This window comes from Salminus brasiliensis, chromosome 4, assembly GCF_030463535.1.
Source record: "Salminus brasiliensis chromosome 4, fSalBra1.hap2, whole genome shotgun sequence".
Classification (NCBI taxonomy): Eukaryota; Metazoa; Chordata; class Actinopteri; order Characiformes; family Bryconidae; genus Salminus; species Salminus brasiliensis.
In genome coordinates, this window is record NC_132881.1 from 29,037,730 (window position 1) to 29,049,778 (window position 12,049).

Here is a 12,049-nt window from a genome sequence, read left to right on the forward strand (position 1 = left end):
ATGACAAAATGTGGGGCTGATAAAAACATGATAAACACACACACACAGGCGCGCACACACACGTACACGTACATATTATGCAAAGGCACTTCTATACCTCCAGTGAGAGAGAGGGAGCGAGAGAACAAGAAAGAGAGTGTCAAGATAGTTTATGCAGGGACATGCGGAGGCTCAGGGTGACAGAGTGTGTTTATGATATGTGAGGGTATGGAGAGTGTCCATGAGAAATGCTTTGACGTTTTACAGGACTCCTGAGTACAATCAGGCTTGAAGTCAAGTATACTGAGAGGCCCTGTAACTTTTACTGTCCATTAAAGCTACAGTTCTTTTCCTCCTCTTCAGACACGCAGACCAAATGGAAGACAAATGAGTCTGATGACTGTTGGTTTTGACAAACCTTCAGAAACTGAAATACATTTCTTTGTGCTGCAGTACCCGATTGCTGTCCTTGTGGCCATATTTCATGATGCAGTACGTTCAACAGAAACCTGATTTGCTGAATTGGTCCCACTTTATCTTAAGTATATGTAGTAAATGTGTAGTTACATGTTAACAAGCTTGTAATAACAATGTTACCACTGTGAGCGTTGCATTGTAGCAGTAAGGACAGCTTATGTAATTGCAGATGTGAATCCACTTCAGTTTTGACTCTTTTAATCACACCAGTGCATTTAAATAGCTGTTACTGTTACATATAGCCTCATCCTATTATATATGTATAATCACAATAAGAGATGTAGTTGTAGTTGTAGTTAAATGTAGTTACAGCTGTGGAGATACATTTGTGTAATTACACAAGTCAAAAAATGTTGATAGACGTGTGTATATACATAAATAGTACTTATGTTTAGGCCTGTCAGGATAATTGCTTTATCAATTTATTATACAATGTGTAGACATGTATAATTTTATAAATTTTTCGGACATTAATATCACCCATTGTGTTTGCTTAGTAAGGAGAACTCATTAATGTAAATTAGCTGAGAGCTTATTTTTTTTTATTTGTGTTTTTTAATTTTATTATACCTTTTTAAATTAGGATATCTAAACTTTAGTTAATGCCTGGATGTTCTTAAGTAAAAGTTCATTGCTCTTTAAAAGTGTGTAATTGTGTTTTTTGTTGTTGTTTTTTTTTTTTTTTTTTTACTATTTATATCATTTATATCATAACATTATATCAGTGGCATAAAATGATCTTAAAATTACATTAATATTGTTTATCGCAATTATTTCTGGGACAATTTATCGTACACAGTCTAAGCCCAGGCCTATTTCTGTAATCCATCTGTAACTGGTGAATAGATCACCAGTAGTCATCCAGACATTGCCTGGGTTATTAATCTGTGACAACACAGTTATTAGAGACACTCCATATAACGTGGGGCCGCTACATTTGTTCTTGCACCAACTGTGGACAGTCTACCATGCTTTGAAATCAAATTTTGCTTATGTTCATGGTTTTGCTCCCGAGCTACATGGGTAACTTTGCAAAGGAACACTAATAGCTCCCGACAGTCGTGATGTAAACGGCACACTGTAATCATTGCACAATTACTTCAGACCACTTTAAGTGAGATAAATCTTACTTAATGTCTGGCTACAGTAATTTTGGCATCTTAACAAAACAATATTTAACATATTTGGTTGCTACTAGTGCTCTGTGTGATGGTGTGGAACCCACCAGGAAAGCTGTGCGCTGATGTGATTTGATGCAAAGCATGCAACTCTGGCTTCAAATGTGGCTTTTAAGAAACATTAGATTAAGTTTGAAGAGAACAATATGAACCACAGTCACATGGACAGGTCTGAATTTATTTCCATTTGCATTATGCTGCTTAAGATCTACTCGCTTTCACTTCGGGTTAGCAGTAGTTAGACATGTTCTTGTAGTTTCAGTGCGTAAAGGCGATATGTACCAAAGTATAAATTTAAAACCTGCCTTGGTTGATCAATCCAATAAGAGTAAGTCTAAACATTTTTTGTGTCTCCACAGTAAGAGCGTACTTGGATGGTTTGAGATGGTGAGAATTGTATTGGAACAGCACCATCTCTCCACTGCCATCCATTTCTTACCTTCCTGCCAAGTGCTGGATTCTGCGCCGGGCCGGTTTTTATGCGATTCTCTGGAGATAGTGGGGAATCATAAACGTCCACGATTACAACTCTTCTAGCGAAGTGAATGTTATTCACACCAGTGCCCTCGGTTACATTGCTTCATATATATTGTACAGCAATCATCCAGGCCACTCAAGGCCTCCAGCATGGAGAGGGATTACTGCATAGTTCAGTACCCCCAAGGTCCTTCTGCTCAGTCAGTGCAGGTAGCATATACTTGAATATATTTATTTACTCATTTGAGGCTGTTTAACAACAAATGCTCATTGGAGCACCATGTTCAGATTCTGCAAATTGAAGCACAGATCAGTAGTTCAGGTCGCAGTCACGTCGTCAAGCAGGAACGTATCACAGAAGCAGAATACGGAGGCAAAAACATGGTTTTTATCCACAGTTCTCCTTTAGATCTCACGAATACAGCTGGAGTCTCTCACTCTCTGGCAGACTCCTCCATAGTTCATGGAATGCCTGCAAGCATTAACCTTCCCAGCATATTTACATAAAGGGAATTTACTTCAGCCTTTGACGTCTAAAATTCCTGTTATCTCCTTTGGGCTTAAATCATATCTGTTATACCAGAGCAGTTTTTACCTCTCGCTCCCTCCTCATGCCGAGTATTATAATGATGAATCTGCTTCTCTGCTCTATGCCAACCCTGGGCGGACATAACAGCAGTTGTTTAAGTTTCCAAAATAAATAGAGAGTGTTTCAATAGAGATAGATAGCAGAGACGAGTCTGGGAAACTGCAGAGTTTGACGTGTGGAAGTTGCCTTTCTAAACTGTTTTTGTTACTAAGACAAGGAACATTAACTCCAGATGACAATGAAAGTAAATAATCTATCAGTAGAGTGCAATAAATGCCATGTGTTGAAGAAGCAAATGAGGTCTATATTTTCTCCCACATCTATCCATTAATCTGCACGTGTCAAAAGCTGTAAGATGTCAACTTGTTTTCTTCTCCGGGTTTGTGCTCTGGTACTACAGGCGGTTGGAGAAGGAGTGTAATTGATTATGCTGATCTCTGACCTTCATGCAGAGACATCGCCTGTCCATATAGTACATTCCTCTGTACTTTAGAGTTTCTGGTAGGCTTCCTCTTATTATGTCAAGTGGAACCCTTCCATTCAGGTTCTGTAAATAATGTTTGAGTAATAATTATACATGACGTTTCCCTATATCTAACCATGAAGATGGTACTCTTGGATGATATCACAACTTAAGAGCAGGTCTTTTGGATTTTTAATAATTTAACCCTGGGAAAGTGCATATAGATTTGTCTTATACTGTAGATGTTGTAATGTGGCCTAGCAGTGTAATAAGTTTTTAAGCAAAGAAGGCTCAGTGGCACGCTAATAACACTAATGTGTGGTCCTTTCGGTGAGTGTTAGACAATTTAAAAAATCACGTTTCCACATTCCTTCCTTAAATGTTTCTGATGTTTCGTTTAGTGCTTAAATTTTGCTTCTGAAGTTTAGCACTGAAGATTGTAGCTAAAGTACAATTGTAGCTAAAGTACTAGAAGCTCATACAATCAGCAATACCCAAACTATTTAAGAGTTATGCTGCGTTCCATTTACCTCGGAAGTTGAAAGAGCTGGGAATGACGTCACAGTTGACCATGTTCCAGTTAAACATTCAGATGATTGTACACTATTTCCAAATGTTTCCAAAAAACAGTTATAGCTAAAGACTTTAAACATAAGAGTTTACCACAGCTGGTTTGACAATCCTTTCCCATCTACATCTAGCAGAGGATGTTATAGGAACGTTCAACAGTGTTTTTAAAAGGTTCCAGGAAGTTTAGCCTGTAACGTTACAAAAGTAAAGTTTCAGGAACATTCTGAAAATGTGTGACGCAATAATGATTTGCATCACAACCTTATAAGAATGTTTCTAACACAACATTCCCAGTTAGTCAAAAACTAGCATTAAGGAAACATCTGAAGTAACTTCCCCAATACTAAAAATACAATAAAGAAAATACAATAAAAACATTGATATGACTGATAAATAATTGCACTGATTTCACACTGATAAATAATATTTAACAAATGTGTCATAATACTTTATAGAATTAATATAATCTCTGAATTTACACTGATAGACTTGCCTTATGTTTTAAAATATGCCAAACAAATGTGAAAAGTCAATATTCAGTTGTAAGAATGAACAAAAGCACTGAATGTTCTAAAAAACAAAATTGTAACATTCAAAACATCTGCTTAATGTTCTTCTAGCATTGTTAGAGAGACCATGTAAGCATGTCTGTCTGAGATCTGTCAGTTTAGTGCGATTTAGGACAAGTTTGCATGATACCTATTGGTTAGATGCGATCATTACACATTAGCTACATTAGCCTTGTGGCTCCAGAGAACTAATTCTGAAGCAGCTTTGATTTACTCAGAGAGCCGAATATGTGAAAGGACCTCTAAGCATTTCCGGTCAGGCTTTTCTTTTTTTTAATACTGTAGTCCAGAACTAATCAGTTTCCACTTAAACTGGATCACGTCCAGATGCCTGTGCAGAACACAGGGCAGCTGCTATTGAGGCTAATGCAGATATGCAAACACAAGAGAAGAAGCCTATAAATTCTACTTTAACTAAGTGCTAGATCAAGTCTACGCTATTATCACATGTAATGTCGGAGAATGGTGCAGCTGAATAAGGCTTTCAAATGACAGACTCTCTTGAATGCCTGTTCAAAGCTCTCGTTTGTTAAAGCATGACAGAACCACTTTACTCATATCCTTGGGGTCATCTGCCTAATTATTTGCTGAAGCATATTTTGAAATTGCACATAATTTAGACTGTATGAAATTAATGAGGGAGATTCTTATTAGGATTCCTGGGAATTGCTGTTGATGGGAACAATCTGTGTGCAGTGAAAAATGATTTAACGCTCTCAGCAGGAGTTGGTAGGATTTAGCATTGTGGTGTGATGCTATTAATTCTCATTGTATTGCAAAGCAGCTTGATTGCACACTGTGAACACTGTTTATTGGAGAATTAGTGCAATTTTTGCCGCAGTTGTTTTGGTGTTCCACTAAATGCTAATTAGGCTCTCTTACAGTAATTAGAGCCTCTCGCCAGACAGACCAATTTAACTAGTCCCACACTCACAACATTAAGAAGATTAAAATACACACCGCTCACACTCTGTAATTAGCTTTATGCTAACCGCAGTCCCTGACAAAACTGGGGGGGTAGGGGGGGTGTATGGTCAAAAGTAGTTTTCAGTCGCAGTTCTGAGAATTGCTTATCAATGTGTGATTCTCTCCACATGGACTCGCTGCACCCTTGGCATTTTCTCATTTCTAATCTTACCACACAGGCTCCAGACTGGTCTAGGTTACACGTTCCTGAACTTGAGCAAGTTTTCGTGGGGTGTATTTTCTTAAGGCAGCCCCCTCCATGGCAGACCTCATGCTGGTGATTGGTGGCAATGTATTAGAAAAAAACAGCCTATTCCTGAATATAATTGGCTCTCATTCATCATGGTTGTCATGTCACATGTAATGCGGAGGAACAGTGCACGGCTTGCGCATCAATCTCCGGCTGGCCGCGCTGACAGGTCTTCTGAGGGCTGTGGCAGCAGGGAGATGGCATCCTCCTCCTCTCGGCCCTGCACTTTCAAACTGCTCGCTTATGCAACGGATGGTATTTTACTAAAGCGCTCCTGAGAGCTTCTCAATCATCCTTCTGCATGCTGTGTCGTTCAAAAAATCTACTTGGCATGGGCCTGCATTATTATACATACCTGTTTTTTCCTATAGTGTTCTTCATAATGCCCTGCTGTTGTTCTGATCTTGGCTTTAGTTGTGATATTAGCATTTTAGCATTAGCATTTTTATTTTTTCGTTTTGTTTTGCAAATTGATTTCAGTGGCAATTGTTCACTTTAATTAATGCCTTCCAAGTCATGGCTTATTGCCTCTGCAAATTGTCTTGGTTCATGATGATTAATACCAAGCATCATTGACACAAATTTAAGTAGTGCATTGATGAGCAGAAGGATTTTACAGCAAAGTGCTTTGAATATGTTTTTTACTCTTTTTTTTTTTTTCTTCAAACCTTCTCCACTGTGTGCATTTGCCTACAACCAAAGCACAGCAGCCACATTAGTCAAACTGCTGCCTGCTGACCTCTACTCCCAGGTCGTGCTGAGAGAAATAGCTGTTGAACTAAGATGCATGTACATACATATAATATTAATACAAGCATTAGGGTGTGCTGCTGTTGTCTGGGTGCAGATGCGAGGCCCGAACGGCGGCCTTGAGGCGATCAGCAGCCCACTTCATCATGTTTTTTGCTCTCATGAATAATTAAAAAACTTAAATTACTTGCCATGTACAAAATTCATATGCTGGGTTAGGGGAAAAGATACATGAAAATTAATTTTCTTTTCTCTGAGAGTGACAGGAAATCAATTAATCTTGATGTATTATTTCATGCAGGACAGGGTACAAGAGGCAGCAGATAGAATGGCTACAGCTGTTCTCATTGGAAGGGCCATATATTATAGTTGGCGTGTTTGACAGCTTCTGAAGGAAATGGCTGAAGGATATCAGGCAGGTGAAGCAACTGTAAAAATTTATTGGAGGATACAAACTGTTCCCAGGGCCTGACATAAACCTAACAGCAATAGGAAAACAATACCAAATAGCACCGCCAGCCCTCCACCCAAAAAATAAAGAGAACTTGTCAATGTTTATGTCATGCCCCTGTGCAAGACACCTTGTGCATTTGATTAACTAGTCATATGCTGTAATTTATTTGTTGTGTCTCTCACCGCCTTTTGGGGAGGAATAAAGATTTAGCATGGGGCGGATAAAGGTGTCCCTGTAATATAACACTGGGGGATGGAATGACAGTGCTATTTACAGCTCACTTAAAGTTTTATAACTTGTCAGTGTTTGCAAGTTGTTGTCCGGTGCCCTCTCGGTCTCTTTGCTCAGGCTGTAAATAAGACTTTTGTGCACAGATATGATTGCTCTCTCAAGAGGCTGTCTGATTCAACACTACTATTTGGACCTTTTATGTGCAGTGCACGTTTTTTCGTATATGTGTTTGTCCCTGTGTTTGAAAGAGGCCTCTCGGTTTGGAAAGATTAGGGGTGTATCTTGTTAAACTCATAACTGTGAACCCAGCAAATCATTTGGCTGAAGGACTCCGGCCTCTAGCGGCGTGCTATCATTTTACCACATTAATATAACTTGGCCGGAGTTGCTCATATTGCAGAGCTTATTTATTACCTGTCGGAGTGAACTTGAGATTAAGGTCATCACATGAGTCGCCTATGTGACAGCTATGATTTCCATCTTCAAGTGACAATGCGGGGCTGATGGAGTGACGGAACAGGTGATCTTTGCGTGTAGGTGACTCTACCTTCTCCAGAATGTATGATAATGTCCTTGTCCAGCACGGAGCCCGAGCACGTTGTGACCTATGCGAATAGTCCCACTCAGCAGTGAAAACCTGCCATCCTACTTACTGAAAGATTAATTGCAGCACAGCCTGCAGTCATTGATGTTGAGTGACAAGTGGCGTGCCATAACTCCCCAACTATTTGTTTTGCCGTACGAGGTGTCAGTGGCCAAACAGTTGCTTCCTCTTGTGCTCTGAGAGCAGGACACAAATAAGCCATAAGCAGTGCCATGAATCCGTGGCGCGCTGTCCTCTGCATGTGTGTGCCATTCTCAGCAGCAGGAACATATGCTGCTGTACCTCCGAGGGAAAACTGGGCGACTTTGTCTCGCTGTTCCGCGACACGGAGAGTTGGCACTGTGCTCCGTCCTGCCAAGGAGAGAGAGCTGTGTTCTGGTGCGCCATAAATTCCGTTCCATTTATGAACAGATTTCTCTGGTCAACATGACTGGTAATCAACAATCAGTAAACATCTGTTACTATCTATTAATAACGCCGCTCTGCAAATTTATGGCCACAGACCGCTGGCATATTTGTATGAAAATATATTTCCCACAGCTGACGGGCTACAGCTTGGTGCAGCGGTCGACACCATTTGTAAATGCGAGACAAATTAGAGAGCAGAAGACAACTAAATTAAAAAGGCAAATGACCCCGGCCAGATGGAGCTCAATATAACAAATGTAATAAGTTGTTGAGTTGCCAGTTGTACAGACGCTGATGGTGAATTGATTTGGGAAAGCGATGGCCGGCCAGACGAAAGGTTATATCTGCAAACTTTTACAGAGGGTCGTCCAAAGCGCTGTCACACAAGAAATATAATATTACAGAATCATTGTTTAATGTAATGGTGCTTGTCAAGTTGTAATTTGGGAATTTGGAGGTCATCAGGTTTGTCTTTTGAACAAGGAAAGTTCAGGCTTTTTTGAGCACCCAGATATTAGGGGTGGCCTAAGTATGCACCATAACTGTTTATACTACTGTACAAATGAAAGAAGCCATAAACAGTCATAATCATCAACTTTTCGAACTGCAGACTCATTATTCAGACATTAATCATAGGGCAACAGTTAGGAATAATTATTTAGTAACTACTGGGATATGTGAATTACTTATATACTTATGAGAGTGAATAGTTGAAGTGAGGGCCCACATACAGACATATACAGGCATACAGATACTGTACTGTTTCAAAACATCAGTGTATGGAAAGCTGTGCAGTGTCAGCAGCAATGTTGATACAGTATAGTATATGAAAATGTTTGCCAAACCAGTAACATATACCGTGTACTTTTTGCCAACTTCATTACAACCTGAAATGTTAAATTCAGTGAATGAGTTCGGCAGAAAATTTGCGGTTGAATATGATGACCATTAGCATCAAAAACACATTATTATTATTTTCACACATTATTTGTCTAGTTTTAAATGCATATAAACATGCATTTTACATGATTTGCTATTGTAACCTTGTTTGTATTTTGGATTTTAGTGAACCAGGACAGGATTTGTTGCTCAACCTGCTAACTTTAGGCTTACTTCAAGCTAACCCTGGATTTTCTGCCTTCCAATGGTGGATTGCTTTAAACTGAATACCTCACTATGACAGCTTACTTTGGCATCCGTTAAAAGGTTGGCACGCCTAACCTGCTCTAGGGGATTTTTACATTTCAGATTACAAATTGTAAACAAGTCTTGGACAAAAGGGCTGAGCTTCTGACCTAATCAAGGCCAAGCTTCTGACCAGTGAGAACTGACCCTTTGGTGTAAGCAGACTGTTAGTCTATGTCTGGTCACATTTACTATTTACAGGTACTATAAATAACAAATTACTACAAAAAATGATCTTTATTCCACATTATTTAACTACGCTGCAGTAAATATGGTTAACAAGCACTAATTGGGCTCTCTTCATAATGAAATGTGCAGTTGGTCAGTGTTATTTTAGTACTGATAGTATCAGTGATATGTTCAGAAAAGCATATTAAAAATCTGTTGTAATATTGAGCCAGACAAAGTATAATGACTTTGATCAGAGAAATAAGCAGGACTACATTAATGTAATATAAAGTATATGTCACAAAGTTATTGTGATATAAAAAGTATAAAGTGATTTATTTTAACATCAAAAGTTTCAGTGTTAACACAGTGACAGCAGTGACAGGGTTGATTTTGCCCTTACAAACGCTGCATTACTTTCTGCATACTATACAGAATGATTTCTTGCCTGTGAAAGCCTCTCGCACATCTGTTTCTCACGCATTTGGCTGTTATTGTAACCATAACGCTGTCATGTGCACATGCCAAAGTATTATTCTGAGCTTGAGTGTCTAAACGTCGTAAAACCAAGATGAAAGTTAGTCAGGAACCCTGCCTTTTGCTGAACTTGTTGAACGTGACACCAAGCCCCGGGTTCATCTCAACCCTTTTTTACTCACTGCAAACCGTGAAGGTTTCGTACTAGATTGCCAGATATTACCAGATTTTTGACACTTTCACATCAATGCACTTAGAAATAAAGGTGCTACAATTTTTTTTTTTTTTTATTAATGCCATAGAAGAACCACTTTTGGTTCTATGCACTCACATACACTATACAGGATTGGGACACACTGCCCATTCATTGTTTCTTCTGAAATCAAGGGTATTAAAAAAGAGTATCCTAACTGTATCTACTGTCCGGAGAATGCTTTTCACTAGAGTTTGCTAACAAGGGCCTTAATAAGGTCAAGATGTGGGATGATCACCACCGCACCTCATCCTCAGCCCCCCAAACTAATCCCAAAAGTATTAGACTCCAGAGCATGCAGTTCCACTACTCCACAGCTCAAAGGGGGCTTTATACCCCTCTAGCCCACACCTGGCATTATACATGATGCCAATAGGTAAGAGAGTCCTATTCTAATGGCAGTACTTCTCTACAGGGACTAGCCAAGCTGTATGTGTGCATCTGCATCTGTGTAAGCAATATGGTGCAACTTAAAGTAGCTTAATGTATTTGTTAGAAGGCGTGTCCACAAACTTTAGCTTTATTTTTAAGAGTGAAGGTGGGACAAAGCAGTGCCCTAGGCATTATAGTTATATACACAGTTATAACTGACAGTGCCATGGCCTTTTGCCATGAGGTGCTACACCCACCTGAAGTAGTTTAATCAATTCCTTTGTTTTTCAATTTTCTGTCTATTTGTACAAATATAATTCATATGATCGAATTCATCCCTATATGTTTTATATGTGAGACTAAATCACCGCTGTCAGGATTCTTTCTTGATTAAATCTTGGTTTCTTTTTCTTCTTTCTCTTTCTTCAGAGCACCTTGTGATACTGATGCATTGCACGTGTACTGCAGGATAAAGCATATTAGTATTTTCTGTCTTGTAAATGGATTTGCTCTCACAGGGCAAAGAATACATTTATTTGGGTTGAAGACTGCATGTTAATGAAATAGATCATGAGTGGTTCCATTATGGTAATGGGTTACTGCACTTCCCTAGTGGCCTAATATTTTATTTATGACGCCTTCTTTAACTTTGATAATGATTTGTGGATCATTGTATTGCCTTATACCCTTATATTAATACACATATAGTTAGCTTCATCCAGATGCAATTTGTTTAGTCTCATTTAAGCCTCTAAATATAAATAGGGATTAGAAGTGGGTTAATGAAGTCATGTTCTGAGGGAGAAATAATATTTCTCTCTTAGGCCGGGTAAGGAGCCATTCTAGTAATTGGCTAATGTATCATTTTATACACTCTTTATACGTAATGAAGTGGCCAGTGCCATTTGTTATTTTGAAATTAGTCTAAGTGAAATCATGGTTATATGCAGTCAATTGCTACATCATTGTGATGCTGCTGTTAGAGATCTATGTGAGTTTGGTAAATAAAAAAAAACACTGCTTTAAAACTGATTCTCATTGGCCGTTATAGTGGTATGATAATGGTAATCATATGTGGTGTGCAAAGGCATTAACACTTGAAATGTCAAATATAAAATACCAGTATGGAATCAATATGTATGTATGTAAAGTGGGTATTTATTTCATTAACGTACGTTTATACTACATTACAACCTTCCTTTACATTCATTGCACCACCCTCTCTGTCTTGTCCCTCGGAAAATAAATAATAATAAATAAAAAAAGAGAGAGAGAGAGAGAGAGAGAGAGAGAGAGAGAGAGAAAGCCAGCCTAGGACTGACAGGCTCAATTTGTTGTGAGGATGACACAGGGACGACACATAGTAGATTATAAAATGCAGAGACGTGCAGAGGTCAGATAAACAATTTGCCACCAAACTTGGGTACCCATAATGCTCTCTGCCCTGTCTGCTCAATATTAGGTTGAAGGAGGGGGAGGTGGGCGAAGAGGGGGTTCAGGAGCACAAAAGAAAAGCGAAAAAAGCTGGGAGCTGATGGCAGTCAGGTTTGCATTTTTTTTTCTGGGTTAATTCACTGGATGAAAAGCTGCACTGTGCGATGTGTCATATATCAAAGGCAGGGCATCAGT

The 12,049-nt window shown here is 39.0% G+C and overlaps 1 protein-coding gene across 1 annotated transcript in view; it reads left to right on the plus strand.

Annotated features, from left to right (window-relative positions):
• The window catches only part of lrmda (leucine rich melanocyte differentiation associated), a 283,091-nt gene that overhangs the window by 87,284 nt on the left and 183,758 nt on the right, over window positions 1-12,049 (plus strand). The gene's annotated exons all lie outside the window — the stretch shown is intronic.